General features: G+C 40.3%; 1 long non-coding RNA gene across 2 annotated transcripts in view; it reads right to left on the reverse strand.

Annotated features, from left to right (window-relative positions):
* The window catches only part of LOC110529117 (uncharacterized), a 307,966-nt gene that overhangs the window by 255,969 nt on the left and 30,803 nt on the right, over positions 1-21,194 (reverse strand). Inside the window, exon 1 of one of the 2 annotated variants that reach the window (XR_016482408.1) lies at positions 3,258-3,534. The exons of the other annotated variant lie outside the window; for it this stretch is intronic. This is a non-coding gene — a long non-coding RNA (uncharacterized LOC110529117). Of the gene's footprint in view, positions 1-3,257; positions 3,535-21,194 lie in introns of those variants that run through there. 2 annotated transcript variants of the gene reach the window in all.

Consider the following 21,194-nt stretch of genomic DNA (forward strand, 5'->3'; position numbering starts at 1 on the left):
GAAAAATCTTAAATGGCAGGATCCACGATTTCCAGGATCCATGATTGGCTGATATACTGGAGGGGTTGGATATGCCGAGAGATTCTGTAACGCTCGTCGTTGGAATGAGGTGAGGACCAAAGCGCAGCGTGGTAAGTGTTCATCATTATATTTATTAAACAGAGAACACTAAACAAAATAACAAAGGAGAACAAAACTAAACAATTCTGTAAGGTGACCTACACATAACAGAAAACAATGACCCACAAAACACAGGTGGGAAAAGGCTACCTAAGTACGATTCTCAGAGACAACGAACGACACCTGCCTCTGATTGAGAACCATACCAGGCCAAACACAAAACCACAACCTAGAAAAAAGAACATAGACTACCCACCCAACTCACACCCTGACCATACTAAAACAAAGACATAACAAAAGAACTAAGGTCAGAACGTGACAGTACCACCCCCCCCCCCCCCCCCCCCCCGAAGGTGCGGACTGAAAAAAACGCAAAACCTGAACCAATAATGGAGGGTGTGGTGGGCGTCTGTCCATAGTCTCGGCCCACTTAAGTGGCGACTTGGGAGCGGCGACCCTCGCCACCGACCTCGGACTGGGAACCCTAGCAGAGGGCCCCGAATGGACGGGAGCTTCCGGCAGCACCGGACAGGCGAGAGACTCCGACAGCTCCAGAGTGAAGGGTGATTCCGGCAGCACCGGATTGAAGGGCGGCTCCGGCAGCTCCTGACAGACGGGCGACTCTGGCAGCTCAGGACAGACGGGCGACTCTGGCAGCTCACGACAGACGGGCGACTCTGGCAGCTCACGACAGACGGGCGACTCTGGCAGCTCACGACAGACGGGCGACTCTGGCAGCTCAGGACAGACGGGCGACTCTGGCAGCTCAGGACAGACGGGCGACTCTGGCAGCTCAGGACAGACGGGCGACTCTGGCAGCTCAGGACAGACGGGGGACTCTGGCAGCTCAGGACAGACGGGGGACTCTGGCAGCTCAGGACAGACGGGGGACTCTGGCAGCTCAGGACAGACGGGGGACTCTGGCAGTGCTGGACAGGAGGGAGCACCTGGAGGAAGGAGACGGAGAGACAGCCTGGTGCGTGGGGCTTCCACCGGAGGCCTGGTGCGTGGAGGAGGCACCGGATGGACCGGACCGTGGAGGCGCACTGGAGGTCTCGAGCACCGAGCCTGCACAACCTTTCCTGGCTGGATACTCCCCGTAGCCTGGCCAGTGCGGCGAGGTGGAACAGACCACACTGGGCTGTGCTGGCGAACCTGGGACACCGTGCATAGGGTTGGTGCCATATACCCCGCGCCGAGGAAACGCACTGGAGACCAGATGCGCTGAGCCGGCTTCATAGCACCTGGCTCGATGCCCACTCTAGCCCGGCCGATACGAGGCTCTAAGATGTAACGCATCGGGCTATGCCTGCACACCGGGGACACCTTGCACCTCACGGCACAACACTGTGCCTGCCCGGTCCACCTCTCTCTACGGTAAGCACAGGGAGTTGGCTCAGGTCTCCTACCTGACTTAGCCAAACTCCCTGTGTCCCTCCCCCCAATACATTTTTGGGGTTGCCTCTCGGGCTTCCTTGACCGCCGTGCCAACTCCATTCTCCGGTATCCCTCCTCGCACTGTTCCAGAGAATCCAAGGCGGGCTCCGGCACTCTCCCTGGGTCAACCGACCACCTTTCTATCTCGTCCCATGTTGTCACCTCCTCCAGATAGCGCTGCTCCTTACCACGCTGCTTGGTCCTTTGGTGGTGGGTGATTCTGTAACGCTCATCGTTGGAATGAGGTGAGGACCAGAGCGCAGCGTGGTAAGTGTTCATCATTATATTTATTAAACAGAGAACACTAAACAAAATAACAAGGGAGAACGAAACAAAACAGTTCTGTAAGGTGACCTACACATAACAGAAAACAATCACGCACAAAACACAGGTGGGAAAAGGCTACCTAAGTATGATTCTTTATCAGAGACAATGAACAACACCTGCCTCTGATTGAGAACCATACCAGGCCAAACACAAAACCACAACCTAGAAAAAAGAACATAGACTACCCACCCAACTCACAGGATGTGACATCCTGTGGGTTGACCATCTACAGAAAGTCACATGTATGGAAACTTGAAGAAAGGAGCACATTATAGTGTTTGCTGTTGTAGATGCAGTTAGACGGTTGAGCCCTCAGGCTATCTTACATTTGCACAGACAATTAATTGCCTTTTACACACTATCTGCTGACTGCCAGGTATACAAAAGGATGTGCTTCTCTATAAAAGCTGAGAACCGACACTATTCGATGGGCCTTAACTGCACAACTGTTGAAGTGTATAGTTAACTGCTCCATTTTTGCAAAACGCATAATAAAGTGTTTGAAAGAATCGGCAGTCTCTCTTCCCTTTGATTAGAATTTCTACAACAATTCGGTGACAGAGGTGAGATGCTTGCTCCTGGGAGACCGAGGTTAACTGCGTGCAGGGTCTCCGTTAGATGTGGCTCAGGGCAGCCCACACTCCACTTACTTGAAGCAGGAGGGACCATCCTTGGACCTACCTGGAGTGTCAGTGAGTGGATACATTTCGGACAGATAAGATAAATTAAGGGTGAGAGTGATTTTCTTAAACACAGCCTCCAATTGGGGAAGTTGACTTATAGAAAGTTGTCACACGTGTTAGAGATACCAGGACAGAGTCCTGATGTAAGTGATTCCAGAATAAGATCCTGATGTACTATAGCGATACCAGGACAATTTCCTGAATTAATATACCACGGGTTATGATCGTAAAGTGTAATGCATGAGCTATGTAAGAGATACGAGGACAGAGTACTAATGAAAGTGTTCCATGATAAAATAAGAAAATATTCCTGCAGGGTAGAAGAAATACAATTATCCCTGCAGGTAGACAAATATATATTGTTTGATAAACATTGTAAAAGAAAATGTATTAACTTCTTGCGTCGAGCAATCCCGTATCCGAGAGCGTAATCATTGCCTCAAGCTCATTACCATAACGCAACGTTAACTATTCATGAAAATCGCAAATGAAATGAAATAAATATATTGGCTCACAAGATTAGCCTTTTGTTAACAACACTGTCATCTCAGATTTTCAAAATATGCTTTTCAACCATAGCTACACAAGCATTTGTGTAAGAGTATTGATAGCTAGCATAGCATTAAGCCTAGCATTCAGCAGGCAACATTTTCACAAAAATAAGAAAAGCATTCAAATAAAATCATTTACCTTTGAAGAACTTCGGATGTTTTCAATGAGGAGACTCTCAGTTAGATAGCAAATGTTCATTTTTTCCAAAAAGATTATTTGTGTAGGAGAAATCGCTCCGTTTTGTTCATCACGTTTGGCTAAGAAAAAAACCTGAAAATTCAGTCATTACAACGCCAAACTTTTTTCCAAATTAACTCCATAATATCGACAGAAACATGGCAAACGTTGTTTAGAATCAATCCTCAAGGTGTTTTTCACATATCTATTCGATGATAAATCATTCGTGGCAGTTTGGTTTCTCCTCTGAACCAAATGGAAAAATGCACGCAGCTGGAGATTACGCAATAATTTCTACGGAGGACACCAAGTGGGCACCTGGTAAATGTAGTCTCTTATGGTCAATCTTCCAATGATATGCCTACAAATATGTCACAATGCTGCGGACACCTTGGGGAAACGACAGAAAGTGTAGGCTCATTCCTGGCGCATTCACAGCCATATAAGGAGACATTGGAACACAGCGCATTCAAAATCTGGGGCACTTCCTGTATGACATTTCATCTTGGTTTCGCCTGTAGCATTAGTTCTGTGGCACTCACAGACAATATCTTTGCAGTTTTGGAAACGTCAGAGTGTTTTATTTCCAAAGCTGTAAATTATATGCATAGTCGAGCATCTTTTCGTGACAAAATATCTTGTTTAAAACGGGAAAGTTTTTTTATCCAAAAATTAAAAGAGCGCCCCCTATATCGAAGAAGTTAATCAGTGTACTGGTAAAACAGTTAATTATTATTGGGAAACCAGCTATACATTTAAATTTCCTACACAGAAATGTGCATAGGAGGGACTACCATGTGAATACAACATTTTAAATTACATAGAGTAAATTACAATTTATTTATTATATGAAAGGCAGACATTCCTAACCAAATACTGTTTTGTGTGTTTGTGTCTGAGTGTGTGTTTGCTTGTTAAAACTGTGGAAAAGAGGGACATTTCGCTAGAAAGCGTCCAAACCCAAGTAAACAAAGGGCAGCAGGGTAAGTTTGGAAAACCGGACCTCCCCCGAAAACAACCCTTTACAACAACCCACATATGGACTGACGCACGGTAGAGACAGTTGACACCCTTGAACAACTTTTAAAGATTTTTTCAAACCCCTGCGAGGAGACAATGGTTTGTCTTTTCGTCAGTGGTGAGTCAATAGATTTTGTAGTAGACACTGTTGCTGCAAGGTCTGTCAACTTTAAACCTCACATGTCAAATGAGTAAGTCAGCAATGTGGAGTGACTATGAAAGAGTTGCTAACGATGCCCCTACGTGTTAAAGTTGATTAAACATCAATTCATTGTCTGCGTTTTGTCCTGTAAATTTGTCAGGAAGATTTTCTCTGTAAATTGGGGATTACATGTGATTGGTCCTATGCATAGATGTACAGGATATTTTCTCAACTACTCGCAGTTGTTGGAAAAAGAAAGGCAGTTTTGTGTCACAGACGGGCTTACATTGCATTACATTGCATTGCAAATTTCTCACCATTGACAGGACATGTATATTATGGACAGACGATGGACCCTAATTTTGATTTATTAATGTTATCAACAACAGTGATATTAGAAGCGTGAGACATTAGGTCTCCCATATTATCCAGTAGTAAATTGGCAGAGTGTTAGTATTGATCCGAATACAAAGTATCAGGTGTCGTCACCAATTAAAAGGCACAAAAACCATAACTACTCTCCGGGGAAGTGGGAATCACTACCTTGGAAAATTGTTAAGATTGGCATATATTGAAACCTTGAGTGAGGTAATCTTAATCAAATTAAATCAAAGAACAGGTGAAGACCATATAGAATAGAACGGGTGAAGACCATATAGTGAAATGCTTACATACAGGCCCTAATCGACAGTGCAATTTAAAAAAACATAAAACAGTAAAACATAGGTAAAGAAATCAAAACAACTGATAAACAGAGAGTAGCAGTAGCGTAAAAGAGGCGTTGGTGGGTGGCGGGACACAATGCAGATTACCCGGGTAGCCAATGTGCGGTGGCACCGGTTAATCAGGATAATTGATGTAGTATGTACATGAATGTATAGTTAAAGTGACCAGAGAGTAGCAACAGAGTACAAGACGGGTTGGGGAGGCGGGACAATGCAAATAGTCCAGGTAGCCATTTGATTACCTGTTCAGGAGTTTTGGTCCTAGACTTGACACTCCGGTACCGCTTTCCATGCGATAGTAGAGAAAACAGTCTATGACCTTTTGAGGATCTGAGGACCCATGCCAAATATTTTTTTGTTTCCTGAGGGGGAATAGGTTTTGTCGTGCCCTCTTCATGACTTTTGGTGTGTTTGAACCATTCTAGTTTGTTGGTGATGTGGACACCAAGGAACTTGAAGCGCTCAACCTACTCCACTACAGCCCCGTTGATGAGAATGGGGGCGTGCTCAGTCCTCCTTTTCCTGTAGTTCACAATCATCTCCTTTGTCTTGATAACGATGAAGGATCGGTTGATATTCTGGCACAACCCGGCCAGGTCTCTGACCACCTCCCTAAATGGTGTCTCATTGTTGTCGGTGATCAGGCCTATAAACTGTTATCATCTGCAAACTTAATGATGGTGTTGGAGTCGTGACTGGTCACGCAGTCGTGGGTGAACAGGGAGTACAGGAGAGGACTGAGCACGCACCCCTGAGGGGCTCCAGTGTTTGGGATCAGCGTGGCAGATGTGTTGCTATCTACCCTCACCACCTGGGGACAGTCTGTCAGGAAGTCCAGGATCCAGTTGCAGAGGGAGGTGTTTAGTCCCAGGATCCTTAGCTTATTGATAAGCTTTGAGGGTACTAAATAATGTAAACTCCTGACTATTTCTGGTCTAGCGATCGATGACAAACAAGCTCGCTGCCCAGACTTACATAATTACAAAGAGGGGATTCTCCTGATTTAAAATGGTGCCGGACTTGAAAAAATATATAAATATACACAGTGAGATATTTGGCAAAATAGACAGGCATGCCTCTCCATAGGAAAACAATGGGGGGAGCTCAGCGTTCCAAGGGAAACAAGTATTTTGGGGCTAGCATTTGATGACAACCAAGCTAGCTGCCCAGGCTTACATAATTAGAAAGACGAGATTCATGATTTAAATGATGCCTGACTTGAAAAAAATCTAAATATATACATTGTGAGATATTTGGCGAAATAGACAGACATGCCTATAGACCACAGAGTTCCAATATTATTTTTGTTGTTGTTTACATTTTAACTATAAAACAACATGAGCAGGTCTCATTATCAAAAAGACTGCAGAGTTCTAATATTATTTTTTTGTTGTTTACATTTGAACTATAAAACAACGTGAGCAGGTATCATTGCCAACAATAGCGAAGCAGACATTGTGACGTTGAACAATAAGCTGGAAAAAGAACGTTCAGAAGGTGAGTTGGTGCCACGGTGCTCAATAGAACTAATAGGAGCTGGCAGGGTGAAAAATGCATTAAAATAAGGCCTGTTTTTTCTCGAGTACTTCAAAACAATGGCAAGCAGCTTGGACATATTGTCATACTATGAAACTGGGCTCCACGGCCAATGCAATGAACTAGTTGATAAAAATGTAATGTGTCCAGCCTACTATCTACACAGATTTCAGAACACTCTCGTCTGAGTGTACCAGAGCGCAGAATAGTTAATTTACGAGCATTCAACAAACGTCGGAAGAAAAGCATAATTAAATTGTTTCCAACACAGTTACAGTCACCAATGCTCAGGTTAAAACAAAAACTGTCTTACCAGCTCAGCTAGGGTGAGTAAAATGGTCAGAGTGGTCTCATTTGTGTCTGGAAGTAGCTAGCAAGCTAGCCAACGTCAGCTTGGGTGCTTGACTGCCGTTTTAAGGCCAACACACTCAAATCAACCCTACTCCTCGGCCCAAATGTCCAGTGTGCGCTCTGAGAGCGAAACGTTCTGAATTTAAAAACTGACAATGCTCTAAATTTATGAGTGTCACATTGTACAGCGCAGGTTTTCTGTTCCATCCCAATGGAAACCGAGAATGTTTTTCATTTTTTCATGGAATAGAAACACCCTAATATTAATCAAATGAATTAAGCTAGTACCAGTCAAAGGTTTGGACACACCTAGTCATTCCAGGATTTTTCTTTATTTTTACTAGTTTCTACATTGTAAAATAATAGAGAAGACATCACAACTATGAAATAACACCGGTCTCCAGCGTGCCCTGCAGTCTGTAGTACAGACATGGCCTGCTCTCCCTTATGTAAGAAATTAGGTGCTGTAGACTGCACAGTAGCCTAATAAACAAATAAACATAAAAATACTGATAATAAAATAATCTTTCAAAATGCAGAGGTTGATTTAGTTATCGATCCATAAGGCTATGGGAATAAATATCACTGATTTACAGAAATATTGGAACAAAGCTGCCTAATGAAGGCAAAACAATCCTGTAGCCGACTCCCAACAATCACGTTGTACGGTGCCATATTTTCCATTCCATCCTAACGGAAACCCTGAGGGGTTTGTTTGTCGTTTTTCTCTGAATAGAAACACCATAGTATTAATAAAATTAATTGAGCTAAATGTCTCAATCAATCCCATATACTATGTTATTAAAAAAAAGTGTTTACATTCTCTGTTAATGCCAATAAAGAATACTATCAAATGCTTCTCAAAGATGCCATCTGGTGGTCAAACTAGCAATAACAGAAAAAATGGCTGAGATTTAAATGAGAATGCCACAGAATGCTGCAGCAGCACGCGAGGTGTGCCCCAGTATGACACAACTTTTAAAGAAGGAACCACTGTACGTTATGTTGGCTGACAGTTTGTTGGTTACACTATTCTTATAAACCGCATAACAAATCATTGCATTGAACTTACTAGTATATTAACTATATGCTATTGTCATGACGTTGGCATGGGGGTAGGTTTATGACAGTCATAAATACCTCTTTCCCCCTTTTTCTTCTCTCTACCCTACTGATGTTACATTTGCAAAACCCTTGTTAACAATAGAGATTCTGGGAACATCAGAAGGTGGGGGGAAATGAACTATATTCTGGTAATGCGACCAATGGAGCATATGTACTTAATGAATATGATGTCAGTTCGGTTGTCATCTGAGACATTCTCATCAATGACAAGATGACAAACTCTACAGTTGAAAGTCTACACATCAGAGTTATCGGATTCACATGGAATTGTTGTTCAATTTAAATGTTTGAATATGAAATTAGTCGTGATGGGATGAAATGTGATTTTAGCTTCTAAAATGTGAGATTTGGGTTTTCATAATATGCTCAATCAGTGGCCCGCCCCTGTGAAGGGACATGGGCTATAAAACTTTTCAAACATGCCCTCCTCTTCCTTCCTATAAGCCCTTGACGACAATATAACCTCCTGTTCTGAGGACGTGAGGACGACCGTCCTATGTCAGAATGGTTCAGATAATAACTACAGAACGAAGCCAACATCAGCGTGAGCTTGTGGTATGAACTTTGAACTCTTATTCACTACAGAAGTGATACCTCCTAGCCGTTCAGTTAGCAACAGCAGATGCAAACGAGGGTTAGGAAGGAACAGACAGAGTATCCCGTCTATCACCCAACGACGTTACTACAACGTCTCCAATTGACAACCAAAGGACTCGGTTGGGCATCAAGGCCTTCCATCTACCACCAACCTACCGAAGTGCAGCTCAGAGTAAATATTTATTGCATTTTCCTTTTCCAAATGGGCGGTAATTTAGAATGCATAAGATACTGTATTTACGATAGCACAGCTTCTTCCCTTTGTTCCTCAGTCTTCCCGCTCTTTCACTCAAACCCTGACACTTTTCTTTGGTGTAACAAACTGTCATATCTGTTCCGCCCGCTAGGGACGTTTTCCTTTATGATGTAATTTGTAATCATGTTATGATTTAACTATGTGTATGTGTAATTCTGTGTGATTAGTTAGGTATTTAGTAAATAAATAATTAAACCCAATTTTGTATTACTGATTCAAATTGTTAGCCAGGGTCCGTGCAGATAACCAAGAATTTACAACTTTCAGATGAGGCTGAATTAAGATGACGATTAATATTGACTGCTATTGATGTAAAATATTACTAGGTCTTTAAGAGTTTATTTGGAAGATAAAAGCTATATAAATATTGTTTTGTGGTGCCCGACTCTCTAGTTAATTACATTTACATATTTAGCTCAATCAGGTAATATTAATTATGGACAAATTATTTTATAGAATAGCATGTCATATCACTTAATCCGGCATAGCCAAAGACACGACACTATCCAACTGCCCAATGTTTATTGACTTGATTATTCACGTTATTCTTAGCTTAGCTAAATGGTATAGTCGTTGTGCGTTCTCAATGGACATCATAAATTCGCTCTGGCTATCTGCTCCAATTTTAGAGCACTCATCTGAATGTAGCAGAGCACAGAATAACTGATGAATTTACAAAATGCTCAACATGCATTGAATATGACCGGGGTCAGTAAACATCAGTGAAAGAACGTAATTAAATTGTTGCTAGCAGCACAGTTAGTCTCCAACGCTTTGGATAACATGAAAAAAGCTTAACCCGCTCTGCTAGGGTGAGTAAATGGTCAGAGTGAAGAGGTGTTCTCCTATTTATGTATGGAAGTAGCTAGCAAGCTAGCCAACTTTAGCCAGTTAGCTAGGATGCTTGACTGCCTTTGTGAGGTCAGATAGCTTGAAACAACCCTGCTCCTTGGCCAGAGCAGGCAGTTTGCACTCTGAACCAATCAATCAAATGTATTTATAAAGCCCTTCTTACATCAGCTGATGTCACAAAGTGCTTTACAGAAACCCAGATTAAAACCCCAAACAGTAAGCAATGCAGGTGTAGAAGCACGGTGGCAAGGAAAAACTCCCTAGGAAGAAACCTAGAGAGGAACCAGGCTATGAGGGGTGGCCAGTCCTCTTCTGAACAGTCTGAATTTCCAAAACACCTGAAGTAGTAAAATGTCTAACTAGTATACTAAAATGAATTCATAGTATATAGTATGAAGTATATACTCATTAAGCATATAGAATATTATTACGTTTCAGGAGAAGACCCAGATGCAGACAGTGTTGAAGTAACACAAGTTTATTACTGGCACAGGGGGCAGGCAAAACAACAGGTCAAAGGCAGGCAGAGGTCAGTAATCCAGATTAGAGTTCATAAGGTACAGAGGGTCAGGGCAGGCAGAATGTTCAAAACTGGGAAAACTAGAAAACAGGAAATATAAAAAAACAGGAGCGAGGGGAAACCGCTGGTAGGCTTGACGAACAAAACAACTGGCAACAGACAAACAGAGAACACAGGTATAAATACACTGGGGATAATGGGGATGGTGGGTGGAGACAAGCATAAAGACAGGTGAAACAGATCAGGATGTGACAGTATAGTAGATTAGTATAGATATTCGAACACAGCTTGTCTATGTGAGTATATTTATAAAATGTGTACATATACGTTGATTGCAAGTTTGAAACCGGTTATCAACACGGATATTATGGGGTAGCGGATAAATACCGAAGCATAGTGTATGGGGCCGTTGATCATTGGAAAAGTGAGTGTAGTACCAATAGAGCTCGAAATTACGCAAGAAAATTATTATTTTTAGCGGGGTAACGGGAAAAATCTAAAGCCGATTTTGGGGTTGGATAATCCTTGCGTGAATCAAAGACAGTGGATTCTAAAAGGTAACATATTAAAATTGGCAGTAGACAATGGAGGTCAAAAGTTTTAGAACACCTACTAATTCAAGGGATTTTCTTTATTTGTACTATTTTCTACACTGTAGAAAAAAATAACATATTTGGGGGTTTCAAATTCGGAAGTCACGAAGCACTTTACACGTGATCGCTTAGGAACAATGCAGATTTAGGGAAACCCTAGGTGGTTTTAATCTCGTGAGACACTTTAATCCGTCTTGTTCTAAACTAGACGTATAGAATTGACGAAAGGGAGAATGGGTCACGAGTAATTAAAGTGGCCTCCCTGTGAACAGAAGTTATCATGTTTATTTTGACTGTAAATTTAAAAAAATATGTTCACCTGGTAAACGTTAGATGGAAAGACAGAGGTGGAGTATTGTAGAGATTGTAGAGTGGAATAGACATGTACTGGGTGATGGTGATTGAGAGGGCTTCTGAGATAAAGGAAACAGAGATGTAGATTAATTGGAAAGTAAATTGGTTTAAGATTAAGCAAAGTGAAAACTAACTAAATGTTTATTTTTTATTTTAGGAGAGGATGGGTGCCCCTATCTCTTTGAAATGTCTTGGGAGAACAGTTTGTGAAATTCTGCATGAAGTAAAGGTATCCAGATTTGGCCATAAAGGGAATTCCCAAACACGTAAGGCCTGGCAATTGGCCTACGTTTTATCACACACAGCATGCACAGACAACTCATCTGTTATGAATATTTGTTAGTGGTGTTAATACCGTATTTGTTTTTAGTGGGTTATTCATGGGTAAGAAAGGTTGCACCTTAAAAAGTACACAAATTAAATAAATAAAACAATTTGATGAGGAATGTACTGAAAAACACAAACGTAAACCTGGTACACAAAAAGTATGAAATGTTTGACATATTTTTAAATAATTAGTCTGGGGGAAAGAACAGGGAGAGAAACACGAAGAGGTTAAATGACCTCAGACCTCTGTTCTGACTTTCTGGTGAGGCCTGATCTGTCACGTTCTGACCTTTTTAATTTCCTTTGTTTTGTCTTTATTTAGTATGGTCAGGGCGTGAGTTGGGGTGGGCAGTCTATGTTTTGTGTTTCTATGGTTGGTTTCTGTTTCGGCCTATTATGGTTTTCAATCAGAGGTAGGTGTCGTTAGTTGTCTCTGATTGGGAATCATACTTAGGTAGCCTGGGTTTCACTGTTGGTTTGTGGGTGTTTGTTTCCGTGTCTGTCACCACACGGGACTGTTTCGGTTTGGTTTTCGGTCATGTTCACATTTATTGTTTTGTAGTTCTTAGTGTTCAGTTTATGTTTTATAATAAACGATATGGACACTTTACCATGCTACGTTTTGGTCCGATCCCTGCTACACCTCTTCAGACGAAGAGGAGGAAATCTGCCGTTACATGATCACCTTCACCGGTAAGATTCATGTAAAATGTACAATTAATATCACAAAAAAGTTTATAATTAATAGTTATGTGTGATTCGGACCGTGAGAAGGACAGACCTGTCTATTCTAGTCTTTTTCTATTCCTTGAATTAACTTATGAGAGTAGTAATTTTGATTTATTATTTGATTTGCATTTTTATTTAACAGCAGTTTTTTTTTTACATTTTCACATTAATCACGTTGAGTCATGTGTCAAAATGGGGGAATTACCAGTCCTTTAGAGAATTTTTGGATTGAAGTTGGTTACACACCTCGAGTGATATCTAGAAGTGTATTGACTGATATGAAGGAGTGTTCTGTTTCCATTTGTTTTGAGTCAAATTTCACCTGATTGGGTCTGCTGGATGATTAGGACTTCTCCCTAAGGATTAGCCCTCTAACTTTCCGACCTTGACTCTGCGATGAGGTTGACAGTGTGATAGGGAAGTATAAGCCAATTAGAATTTTTTACATTTCTGTTAGAAATTTGTATTAGGAACATTGGTAGTAGTAATAATGTGTCATACAGTAAATCATTTGTTTGGATTTCTTGAATTGGAAATGCCTTAACTAAATTGTTGTTCTGATCTGTCCTTTCTCGAGGTTATGAGGAAAGTGACCACAGATGGTGTCTAGATACATGACGAATAATTTGACCAAGAACTGAACCTCAACGCCCCCCCTAACTGGCTAAAGCAATGGCGTTCAGTATGGTCCTGCACCACTTCTACCGTGAGACCCGAGTCCGAGCCAGCAACCTGTACACATCATCCAGTCGAAGCGATCAACTGCCTTTTCTCTCATGCCTTTTTTCTCAGGAGTGCGACTTGAGTCCACATGGGGAGAGATCCTGTCAACTACTTTCATGCTGCTGGTGTACTGGTAGGGAAATGGACAAGACATAATGGACTGTAAAGGACAATGGAGGCTCAGGTGAGAGGCATAATCAACGGCCATCCACTTTGAACATGTGCCATTGGAAGGACGAACTAAAACACAATCTGAAGAACATGAAGACACTCCAGATGGAGGAGTTCCAGGAGGATGAGGAGGAGGAGGGGGGAGGGGTGTTCAACTGAAATGTATAGTAATTTAGACTAAGAATGCATTGAGATACCGATCTGTCATTAACATTCCACTCACGACAGGGTAACACGGGGATAAATGAGGAAAGTTAATACTGGTAATAAGTAGTGCAAACTGTTTGTAAATACACATTTTAACTGTGTGGGTCTGTTTTATTGGATTTGAGTGATAGACAGAACGTGGAGCATTGAAGACTGTCAATGATAGTGGGGGTTTTGTTTTACCATGTTATCAAAATTATAATGTTAAAGCACATTAATACATATGGCTTTTTGGATGACACAGTACAATTGGTGATACAGTACAATGTTTTAGCATGTTTATAACTATGTAAGTGGACTAGCAATAGTGATTGGATTAGATAGAATAATTCATTGTGCAAAATGTATTTGTAGTTGGCGGCTAAGTACATACGGGGACATAATGTTTGCATAAGAGTGTGCCAAATGATAGGTGACCATTGCTGTACATTCTTACCCCAGGGTGAGGGTAACTTGACTATTGTAGTGGAACATCTGAAAAAGCTTAGCGGTGATCTCGCAAAAGAACACCAACCAGACAAGAATTGGAATCCATTTGGATGGGTTCAGTAATTATTTAGTGTAATGGGAGCTACAATATTTCATTGTTGATTCATGGTTTACTTTTTTTTTTTTACAATAATGCTTATAACTTCTGTTAAGAATTTGTGCAGCAAAACTGTTGAGACTATTCTTACCATGCCATTACTGACCCCTGAAGGAGACTCCTCAGAACCCTATTTAACTGATTTATTTCCTGTCTGATGAAGACAATGATAATCCATAACACCAAAGTAATAACATTGAGTTAAGTTTTTAGGATAAAAATAAACGCAATAGAGCTAAGCAAAGGCAAAACCCCAGAGAACCTGGTTCAGTCTGCTTTCCAATAGACACTGGCATACAATGTATCAGCAGGGCAATATTGATAAACTTGGATTAGCTAACACAACGTACCATTGGTACACAGGAGTCATGGTTGCTGATAATGGGCCTCTGTGCGGGTATGTAGATATTCCATTAAATAAATCTGACCCCAACTTTTGAAAGGTAGTGTATGTAAATGAGACATTTCTGTATTTCATTTTCAATACATTTGGAAACATTTCTAAAAATATGTTTTCACTTGGTCATTATTTTTAATTCAGGCTGTAATACAATAAAATGTGGAATAAGTCAAGGGGTCTGAATACTTTCTGAAGGCACTATAGACATGGACAACTGCAAAAGTGTTGCTATGTTTCTCCCCACAAGTTTTGCCATGAATTTAGGAGAAAGTTTAAGTAGAGAGACTACTTTCTGGATGACAATGAATGCCATGCTGACTCATACATTTGTTATCCCACTTTGGAGACAGTGTATCAACGTTTCAAAGAAGCATAACTTTCCCATGTTTCCTCCAACTGCAGTGTATGCTATAGCTTCAATATGGTGAGTCTGTAATTGTATAAAATGTTGGACGTTTGACATAAGCTCACCTACCTGAATACAGTCACATATGTGAACTTCCACAGACATTGCTTGAGTAGGCATTCTATAGTATTGTTTAGCATTACTTAGTGAATACTACAGAAACATACTGGTACCTGATCTTCACATCACTTGTCCTCAATTTCTATGCACTCATAGTTCCTAAGCTACGTACATCCGGTATGAACTCATATAGGACACACTAACATATCTTTCAATTGCAACAAGAAAAATGAATTGTACCATTATTTGGGCTCCCGAATGGTGCAGCGGTTTAAAGCACTGCATCTCAGTACTAGAGGCGTCACTACAGATCTGGTTTGATTTCAGGCTGTATCACAAGCAGCCGCGAATCGGAGTCCCATAGGGCGGCACACAAATGGTACAGAGTCATCTGGGTTAGGGCTTGGCCGGGGTAGGCCGTCATTGTAAATAATAATTTGTTCTTAACTGACTTGCCTAGTTAAATAAAGGTTAAATAAAATAAACAATTATGTTATAGCAGGAGTAGGTTTTATGAACCTGGGATTCCTGTGCATTATAAGACTGTGTTAGCCCACTAAATTAAAGTCTAGGCATTATCTTGGGGAGCAGCAACAATTCTTCAGGCCTAAGGCAAGGATACTTACTCATCACACAAATATGGCTCCGGACCACCTTCGTTACATGCTGTAGTGCATATCTAACAGTAGGGGAATTAATCTGTCAATCATATGTAATTAAATCCTTATAGTCACTGTCGGATTCTATTACAATTTGAAGGCCAAATGCAGCCATTTTTATCTCAATGTCAAATAATTTCTGGGTAACATTTAAGTACCTTGCTGTGATTGTTTTCAATTAAAATAGCTTCTTAGGAAAGAGGAATTTCTCAACCAAGAATTTTGCTAGGTCTGTCTGGGAATGGTCTGAGGGGAGAGAAGAACATTAAAAACTAGCTGTTATTGGCAGAGGTTTGGAACTTTTTCTTTTTGGTCTATTAACTAATTTACCGCCTGTTGATGTCACCATGCAGGCTAAAACTCCATCCCTCCAAAACAGCCAATTTCACCGTATTATTCCAACATCATAGAGTGGAAATACTACATATGCAAAACACAGAAAATCACATTTTTGACTGCACTGGGCCTTTACCACAGTCAATCCACATTTTACAACACATATTACAATACATTGGATGAGCATTGACTTGGAAGGAAAAGATTATATCTCATTTCCGCTCAGCGGGCTGGAATGAATCCGAGGGCAGAGCGTATCAGACTTGCTCGGGCTAAGAAACATGAGCAATGGACATTTGACTGGTGGAAATCTGTGCTTTGGTCTGATGAGTCCAAATTTGAAATTTTTGGTTCCAACCGCTGTTCTTTGTGAGACAGAGATCATCCGTTCACTTACTCTGTGTATGTGTGGCTCCCAACGTGAAGTATGGAGGAGGAGGTGTGATGATGCTTTGCTGGTGACACTGTCAGTGATTTATTTTGAATTCAAGGCACACTTAACCAGAATGGCTACCACAGAATTATTTAGCGATATGCCATCCCATCTGGCTTGTGCTTAGTGGGACTGTCATTTGTTTTTCAACAGGAAAATGACCCAACACACCTTCAGGCTGTGTAAGGGCTATTTGACCAAGAAGGATAGTGATGGAGTGCTGCATCAGATGACCTGGCCTCCACAATCACCTGACCTCAACCCAATTGAGATGGTTTGGGATGAGTTGAACCACAGAGTGAAGGAAAAGCAGCCAACAAGTTCTCAGCATATGTGGGAACTCTTTCAAGACCATTGGAAAAGCATTCCAGGTGAAGCTGGTTGAGAGAATGCCAAGTGTGCAAAGCTGTTGTCAAGGCAAAGCGTGGCTACTTTGAAGAATCTCAAATATGAAATATATTTTGATTTGTTTAACACTTTTTTGCTTACTACATGATTCCATGTGTGTTATTTCATAGTTTTGATGTCTTCACTATTATTCTACAATGTGGAAAATAGTAAAAAATAAATAAAAAAATCCCTTGAGAAGGTGTGTCCAAACTTTAGACTGGTACTGTACGTGATAAGCCTATCTAGCTTATATGATTATGATTCATAAAATGTATTTTCTTAGTGACACAGGATGGACATAATGCCTCTTGACATTTTAATAAAGCGTATTTTCTACAAGTTATAAAAAATATGATGGAAAAATAACATGACCACAAAGAAGTCATTACAACAACAACAAATGATTTAAATCTAAATCATATTATTTATTTAAATGTGTTTTTTTACCTGCCAAAATGTTTCTGCAGCCTCCCTCAAGGTGTTAACCTCCAGCCTTGGATGCAGCAGATGCATTACTTTCACAAAAAATATGAGTCACGAACAGAAATCAGAAGACTATGCTACAATGCAGTGACCGCTAAAGAAAGCTGAAAACTAAAACTTCTTACCAAACATATTTGGTCCAATGGATAAAATTATGAAGATAATCCTCTAGAAAAATCCATGGTCCAAACCTAATGTCACTATCATAATTCAGTCAAACATTATTGGACTTTTTACCCCTGTAGGATGTCCAGAATTAGGATGTAGCCAACATTTTAAAGAATTGCATTGCGTCAGTTTGCCTGGATTCAATACAAGAATTAAAGCAATTGGCTACTGTTACTGTAATTTAAATGTACCAATGTGTTTTCATTAATTGAATTCACTTAATCTATGTTATGAGAATTTGTAAGATTCTTGTTTGCATAAAATAGACGGAGACCAGTCTTATCAGTAATAGGTAACAGAATGTATTCTCGGAGCGCGCTGCCACGTTCTGAGTTCATTCTGACCCCCTAGCACATACACAGGACACACAACACAACTGAATTAACTTTTGACTCCTCACCATTATCGATCACCACTTAGCTGACAGTTCTAATTAACAGAGAACCTAGGAATGCAATCTCTGCCTTTTCTAAAACACCCCAGAGCTCAGTTTCGTCTGTTTCCAGCATAGGTTAATTACCTTATCTGTTTACTTAATCCACAAACCATTCCTTTCTTCCTAGTTGGAATGGTGTTCATTAACTTTAATTACTCCTTGTCCATGTCACACAATCCCTTCTAATGAACTCATATACTTAATCAGATATAATCAAACAGAGTATAAGTTTACTTAGTTACAGTTCCATTTAAAATGATTTGTTCAGTCATTTAATCATAATTTTCCTAACAGCTACCTGACAGGCTCACTTTCCCATTCAACTTATCATCTTTCTTCTCGAATCTGCAGGACATAACACTTATATTAATTTTGAAATGCCTGTCCTTTTTCGAAGATTTCTCACAAAAACCACAGTATCTCTGTGAAATGTCAATGAAGCACCGAATGTATACCAAGCTTTTTATTTTCAAATTCTATTACATTTAATTCAGCTTGTGTCATGCTAATTTAGCTTTTTGCGACCCGTGGAAACAACTTTGAAGACTACGATCACAAAATGTAAAATCCTCAAAAGTTGTTACTAAAAACCTGCACTGCTATGTCAACAGAGCTCGGTGGTTATATCAGATGTATTAGGTTACGAAGTCTGACTTTTTGGATAAAATGCTAATGATATGTTAGAGAAAGTCCACTGATCAATTCAGAACATGAATAATCATATTTGTCTTTGTAAAATGTATTTTATAATATAAGGAAATTAATTTATCACCAAAGAGCATTTCACCCACTCTGGGAAGTGTGCTGTCATATCATAGCTAAAGCTATCTCTTAACTCCATGTAGTTAGCTAGCTAACAGTTAGTTACCATCTAATTAGTGTTTGTTTAGCTAACTGTAGCTACCCTATCACTAAAGATGGCGGTGTGCAAAATAACTAAATACACCCATACATTATTGAGGCAACAACAGAAAATCTGATTCACTCTATATATACAGTGCTAATTGTACAAACAAATTATAGAAGAGGCCTGTGTATTAAATGTAACATAAATCCACGGACAGCTAACAACAACTAGGCTACGGTAGGCTAGCTAGCTAACGTTAGTGGTCAGCATGCATCCATTAGATATACATTTCATAACAATTAACCTTCTAAAATACACATCATTAGCATGGTTCATATTGTATGTACTCATGTAAATACACTTAATACGAGCCATTGTTTGTACAAAATGTAACCTTTTAAGAGCCACAACATTTTCAACGAAGATACATTTAATCCAAGATGCCATATTGTCTCATTGACTTACATAACGTAAACTCACTCACTTTTGTACATCACCTTGGTCCGTACAATTGACCGTATTTTAGCGCCCCTAAAACGTAATACTTCCAGATCAACTGTAATGTCAATACCGTAAAGCACACTTTCTCCCCTTGCCAACAAAATAAATGACATGACCTAAACGCTGCCCGTTTCTGCATGATTCAAGACGGCAAGGAGCCCCGTCGGGTCTTTTAAAACGGTGGGTGGGGAAGCAAAACTAATGCGTGATAGTGAGAAGGAGAGATGTTGTGTGGGAAAATTGCTTTTTTTCACTGTCCAACTTATCACCTTATCGCCTCTAAAATGTAAATTAAACACTATAAAGAGTTTATATAATGTGTGATTACATACCTATTTGAAGGTTTGTGTCAAATTTGAATCGGGTTTTTAGGACGGTGCTAGTGATCTTCAGAAGTAAACAGTTTTTTTGAGAGTCGTGATCGCTTGCAGTGACAACGCAAAACATGACTAGGTATCCCCCCTTATCCCCGTCACTGTCCATTTCTTGTTTTTAAACGGTGAGATAACCTGGTGCGACACATGGTGGAGAGAGATAGTAAGACAGAAATAGTTGCTTTATGCATGCTGTACGTTACGGCATGACACGTCACGATGTAATGGAGGGTTTTTAAACTTTTCTCCAAAACTATAGAGCCATTACCATGTCGATCAACGCTTGAATAGAAACGTAGTTCATTCCCCAGATTTTGAAGTCAACACAGTCACTACAGTCCCATTAGTTTTCTTTGCAGCATCGTTTGAATGACGCGGTTGCGCACATTTGTACGGAATGGGGTGAGTTTACGTTACAAAGTTAGCTAGCTTAACTTGGCTACACTCATATGAAGGGGAAAATCTCACTAGTTTTTCCACTCGGTCAAAACACTTAAACTATACATCACAATGACGAAAAAGTTAACTGGTTAGTTAAACATGTAATCTCAAGATTTCCAAAAACGAAACCATGCTTATAACTGTTACAAACCTGAAAAAAAGGATGAATAAAGAGACACAGACAATTGCCATTTTCTCTGTCTCCTCTTCTTCTAACGTATGAGGCGCACGCCTGCAGCTAACAGTTCAAATATCTCCCCCTAATGGTAGTGCTAAGTATAGATGTATTTTAAAGCAAAACCATGGAGGAATACAATAATAATGTTGTGAACTATTTTGATTTCAAAATATGGACATGTATAGAATCTATCACATTCCATTTTTTTGCTGGTGTACGGGTAATATTATAAGCCAGATTGGTCTATACCATTGTCGTGACTTTACTTTCATTAATCTGATGACTGTTATTTGTTTAATCCACTAAATATGTTTAATTGTTACCAAATTAAATTAATCATGGAACAATTAACTCATTAGGATTTGGGACACCACGGAAGAGGTTGTTTAAAGAGTTACCATCTCCCGAATTGAACTTTTTACCTATCACATCAATATAATAGTCAACATATAAATCATTACCATTATCATCATTCTGAACAGTCGTAACCTCATGCATCTGCAAAAACCCCAGTTTACTCATGAATCAGCATTCCACAGGGATCCTGGCCCGTGTTGACTCATATGTCTTCCACAGTTGTGTCAAGTTGGCTGGATGTCCTTTGAGTGGTGGACTATTATTTATACACTTCCGAGTAGTGGAGCGGTCTAAGGGACTGCATCTCAGTGCTAGAGGCGTCACTACAGTCCCTCGTTCGAATCCAGGCTGTATCACATCCGGCTGTGATTGGGAGTCCCATGTGGCGGTGCACAATTGGCCTAGTGTAGTCCAGGTTTGGCCGGGGTAGGCCGTCATTGTAAATATGAATTTGTTCTTAACTGACTTGCCTAGTTAAATGTAAAAATAAAAAAATGTATAAATAACAACTGCACGAGGACAGACGGTGACTGACAGACTGACAAACACGTCACAGTTACAAAATTTGTTAGCTAGAAATTGCACAAAAAAAAATATTTTCAAAGATTTCAAAGA

This window comes from Oncorhynchus mykiss, chromosome 8 (assembly GCF_057628025.1).
Source record: "Oncorhynchus mykiss isolate SJ-2025 chromosome 8, ASM5762802v1, whole genome shotgun sequence".
NCBI classification, from domain to species: Eukaryota; Metazoa; Chordata; class Actinopteri; order Salmoniformes; family Salmonidae; genus Oncorhynchus; species Oncorhynchus mykiss.